Consider the following 6,000-nt stretch of genomic DNA (forward strand, 5'->3'; position numbering starts at 1 on the left):
CACTTTCTTCAGTGGATTGTGTTGGGAAAAGTGGACAGCAACATGCCAAAGACAGAAACTGCACTTCTTTCTCACACCATGCACAAAAATAAACTCCAAATGGATCAAAGACCTAAATGTGAGATGTAAAACCATAAAAATCCTGGAAGAAAACACAAGCAGTAATTTCTTTGACATAAGCCATGGAAACATTTCTCTAGATATGTCTTGTAAGGCAAGGGAAACAAAATAAAAATGAACTATTAGGACTATGTCAAAGTAGAAAGCTATTGCACAATGAAGGAGATGGTCAACACAATGAAAATGTTACCTAGTAAAGGTATTTGCAAATGACATATCCAAGAAGGAATTAATATCCAAAATATATAAAGAAGTTATAAAACTCAACACTGAAAAGCAAATAGTCCATTCAAAAATAGTCAGAGGCACTGAATAGACATTTCTCCAAAGAAGACATCTATGTGGCCAAAAGACACATGAAAGATCACAACATCACTCATCATCAGGGAAATGCAAATCAAAACTATAATGTACTACCACCTCACACCTGTCAGAATGGGTGGAATTGGGGTGGCTCATTTCGTCAAACACCTGCCCCCGGCTCAGGTCATGATCTCAGGGTCCTGGGATCGAGCCCCATGCTGGGCCCCCTGCTCAGTGGGGAGCCTGCTTCTCTTGCTCTCTCTGCGTTTTCCCCTGCTATTGCTCTCCCAGTTAAATAAATAAATAAATAAATAAATAAATAGATAGATAGATAGATAGATAAATAAATAGATAAGACAAGAAATAAGAAGTCTTGATGAGGATATGGGGGAAAGGAATCTCTCACACTGCTGGTGGGAATGCAAACTGGTGCAGCCACTATGGAAAACAGTATGCAATTTCCTCCAAGAGTTAAAAGTAGAATTACTGTATAATCTATACATCAATTACTGGGTACTTACCCAAAGAAAACAAAAGCACTGATCCCAAAAGGTATGCACACCCTGTGTTTATTGCAGATTATTTACAATAGCCAAGCTACGGAAGCAAGCCAGGTGTTCAACTACTGATGAAAGGGCAAAGAAGATGTGGTCCGAAATTAGAAACTACATTGAGATAAATGAAAACGCAATATTCCAGAACATATGGGATTCAGCAAAAGCAGCGCTAAGAGGAAGGTTTATAGTGGTAAATACCTAGCGTAAAAAAAAAAAAAAATCAGATAAATAATCCAACTCTATGCCTTAAGGAACTAGAAAAAGAAGAATGAATTAACTCAAAGTTAACAGAAGAAAGATAACATTCGAGGAAAAAGTAATTGAACAATAGAAAACTATAGAAAAATCATTGAAACTAAGAGTTTTTTTAAAAAAAGGTCAACAAAATTGACAAACTAGATAAGCTAGAATAACTGAAAAAAAGGGAGAAGATTCAAATAATAGAAATGAGAAAAGAAAAACATTACAATTGATACCACAAGAATAAAAAGGATCAGAAGAGCCTATTGTGAACAATGGATGCCAATACACTGGATAATCCAGAAAAAATGTGTAAATTCTTACAACTGTAAAACCTAGCAAGATCGAATCATTTAGAAATAAAAATTCTGAGCACATCTCTAACTCGTAAAGATATTTAGCCAGGAACCTTCCCGACAAAAACTCGGACCAAATGGCTTCTGTGTAGGATTTCATCAAACATTTAAAGAAGATGTAAGGAGGAGGGGCCGATGGCAGAGAAGTAGGAGACCCTGTTCCAACGGGGCCCCTGAATGGAGCTAAATATCTACCAGAACACTCTGAACACCCATGAATCCAGCCTGAGATGTAAGATTATATACTTCTGGATCTCTACAGGGGCAGGAGATCCTCAGTGGAGAGGTACAGTGGAGTGAGAGCACTCAGAGTGATACCAGAGGGGATATCAGAAGGGGGAGGGATCCATCAGAAGTGACCCATTTGAATGTAATACAATACAAAAGCGCCTTGTGCTTGAGGACCAGCATTAACTTGTAGACTGGTTAAAAGCACTCAAAAAGAAAAAAAGAGCGAAAGGGGCAACTGGTGGAAATGGGTGGTCATGGGCACAGGCCTAAGCCCATGGACCCAGGACGGTCACTGCCACTGACCAGCTGTGCCAGAGTGAGTGTGGCAGAGCTTCCAGTTTCTGGTCCCTGAGCCCCTGGCTGCTGCTTGCACCACTGCTCGGCTGAGCACACTACCACCCACGCTTGAGTCTTACGTGAGCACCAGCCGGCGCTTTTTAGTACACCGGCCTTCTGCCACTACCCAAGGGTCTGGATGCTCCCAGCCCACACCTGGGAGAACCCAGCCGATCTCTGATTGGGATCCCTCTGCCCACAGCCATCTGCAACCTGGTGTCTGAGTGCACCCTGTGTGGGCCTGTCCCCCAGACAGCAGTCCCAACAAGAGGACTCACTGGAAGTGGGCTCCCTGGACCAATATCGCTCACGGTTTTAGTGGCACAGGGGTGCAGAGACAAGTAGGTGCCTTGGACGACCAGTGAGATGATGGCTGGGGGCACTGGTGAGCAGAGTTTGCAGAGGGGAACTCCGTGTTCTGGACCACCCAGAGGGGAGCAGACTGAGGCTTCTCTCTGAGACGGAGGTCTGGGTGCAGACAGTTTGTTTTCCACTAAACCTCCGAAAAGCCACAAAAAGCCAACAAAGAACAAAAATCTCCAGAGAACTAGAGCCTGAAAAATGGGTTTCTACAGAGCCCAGCCACTTGATAACCTGCAGGGCAACTCAACCCAAGCAAGATTGATAGGAGAACAGTGTAGTAGCCACACCCCCTGCCCCATTCCTGGAAGACAAGCCAAAAGAATGAGAGGACAACCACCGTAGGGTCCCATATAACTGTAAAATCCCAACATCAGGGGAAAACAAAATATAAAGCTCCTGATATTGTCCTAAAGCCCATATATTTCATAGGTACAACTTTAAAAAAAATTCATTCTCATGATTCCTGTTCTTTTAATCTTTTTAACCTACCTACTATTACAAGTAGAGGTTTAATACAATACATTCCATAATAACTTTATAACTTGAACTTTTTTCAGACATATACCTGTGTTTTTTTTTTCTTTTCTATTTTTTAAATATACATATAGATATAAGCTTCAAGGTAATCCTCCTTCCCTAATCAATACTACCCCTATATATAAACCGGTTTTAATCTCCCTTTGTCTCTGGAAAGTTGAGTCCTTTAACAAAGATATCAAATACTCCCAAGAAGAATCAAAATAACCTCCTTGCCCACACTGAGGATTTATAACCACCCTCCCACCTTTTCCTTCTGTCAGTGTTTCTGTGTATTTGTTTTTGTTCAGTATTATATAAATCTTATACTTGGGGTTCATTTTGGCTGGGTTCTTTTTTTTTTCTTGTCATTTACTTTTGTCAGTATTTTTGTCCGTTTTTGTTTATATACCTTATAAATCTTACTTTTGGGGGTCATTCTGGCTGGGTATTCTTTTTCTCTCTCTCTTTTTCTTTTTTCTTTATTTTTGGTGGTGACTTCCAATGGCTCCGAAGTGTTCCAGGGTGCACCTTGCTTGGATCGTGGTTGATACATTCTACTATACACACCCTCAAACACCTCTCACCAAAATGAGTAGGAGGAGGAACACCAAACAGAAGAAAAATTCAGAGACTGTGCCCTCTTCATCAGAACTATTGGATATGGACATAAACAGTATGTTGGAAAGGGAATTCAGGGTAACAATTATCCAGGCAATGGCTAGGTTGCAGAAAACCATTAGTAACAACATAGAATCTCTAAGGGCAGAAGTGAGAGCTGACTGGGGGCAGAAGTTTAAAATGCTATCAGTGAGATCTAATCTAATCTAAATACTCTAGGAAATTTAGGTAACTAAATACTAGGTAACTGAGGCAGAAGATAGAATTAGTGACCTAGAGGACAAACAGATAGAGAAAAAGGATCCGGAGGAGGCCTGGAACAGCTTAGAAGCCATGAAAATAGAATTAGGGAAATAAATGACACCATGAACCATTCCAATGTCAGATTTACTGGGCTCCTTTAGGGCATGAAAAAAGAGAGAAGACTAGAAGATATAGTTGAACAAATACTGGACGGAAATTTTGCCAGTCTGGGAAATGGAACCAGCATTCATGTCCTAGAGGCAGAAAGAACACCCCCCAAGACCAACAAACCTAGAAAGACCTCAAAGCACTTGATTGTGAAACTGATGAATCATAATTTGAGACAAGAGCTCTTGAGAGCATCTAGGGGGAAGAGATTCCTTATATACAGAGGAAGGACCATCAGAATAATGTCAGACTTGTCTACAGAAACCTGGCAAGCCAGAAAGGGCTGCCAAGACATATTTAGGGAACTAAATGAGAAGAAGATGCAGCCAAGAATACTTTATCCAGCAAGGTTGACATTCAAAATGATAAAGAGATAAAGAGCTTTCAAGACTGGCAAAGTTTAAAAGAGCATGTGACCACCAAGCTGGCACTACAAGAAATATTAAGGGGGGGTCTATAAAAGAAGAAAGAACCCAAGAGTGACATAGAACAGAAATTTAGAGACAAACTATAGAAACGAGGACTTCACAGGCAACATGTCAATACAAACTTATCTTTCAGTTAAAGGACTCTCAATGTGAATGGCCTAAATGCTCCCATAAAACCGCACAGGGTACAGACTAGATAAAACAATAGGACCTGTCCATATGCTGTCTACAAGGGACACATTTGGAACTTAAAGATACATCCGGACTGAAAGTGAAGGGATGGAGAACCATCTTTCATGCCAACGGGCCTGAAAAGAAAACTGGGGTACTGATGCTCATATCAGATAAATTAGATTTTAAACTAAATACTGTAGTCAGGCATACAGAAAGACACTACATCATTCTTAAAGGGACTATCCACCAAGAAGATCTAACAAGTGTAAATATTTATGCTCCCAATATGGGAGCAGCCGACTACATAAAACAACTGTTAATCAAGATAAAGAGTCATGTTGATATGAATACATTAATAGTAGGGGATCTTAACACACCACTCTCAGTAATAGATAATCCAAGCAGAAAATCAATAAAGAAACAAGAGCATTGAATGGCACATTGGACCAGATGGACCTCATACATATATACAGAATATTCCACCCTAAAACAATAGAATACTCATTCTTCTTGAGTGCACATGGAACTTTCTCCAGAACAGACCACATACTGGGTCACAAATTTGGGCTCAACCAATACCAAAAGACTGAGATTATTCCCTACATATTCTTAGACCAAAATGCTTTGAAACTGAACTCATCCACAAGAAAGAGTTTGGAAGGAATTCAAACACTTGGAAGCTAAAGACCACCCTGCTTAAGAATGACTGGATCAACCAGGAGATCAAAGAAGAACTTGAACAATTCATGGAAACCAATGAAAATGGAGACACATTGGTCCAAAACCTATGGGATATGGCAAGGCGGTCATAAGGGAGAAATACACAGCCACCCAAACCTCCCTCAAAAAAATTGAAAAATCCAGAATACACCAGCACTCTTTACACCTTAAAGAACTGAAAAACCAACAAATTAAGATGTGATGTAGAGCACATCGATGAAACTAGAAGCTGGTTCTTTGAAAGAATCAATAAGATCGATAAACCACTGGCCAAACTAATCCAAAAGAAAAGAGAGAGGGCCCAAATTAATAAAATTATGAATGAAAGGGGAGAGATCACAACTAACATCAAGGAAATAGAAACAATCATCAGAAATTATTATCAACAGTTATATGCCAATAAGTTAAGCAACCTAGATGAAATGGATGCATTCCTGGAAAACTATAAACTTCTAAGAATGAATCAGGAAGAAACTGAAAACCTGAATAGACCAATATATAGTAACGAGATTGAAGCAGTGATCAAAAGCCTCCCAAAAATCAAGAGCCCAGAACCTGATGGATCCTTGGGGAGTTCTACCAAACATTCAAAGAAGAAATAATACCTACTCTCCTGAAGCTGTT

Source organism: Martes martes, assembly GCF_963455335.1.
Source record: "Martes martes genome assembly, chromosome: 5".
Taxonomy (NCBI): domain Eukaryota; kingdom Metazoa; phylum Chordata; class Mammalia; order Carnivora; family Mustelidae; genus Martes; species Martes martes.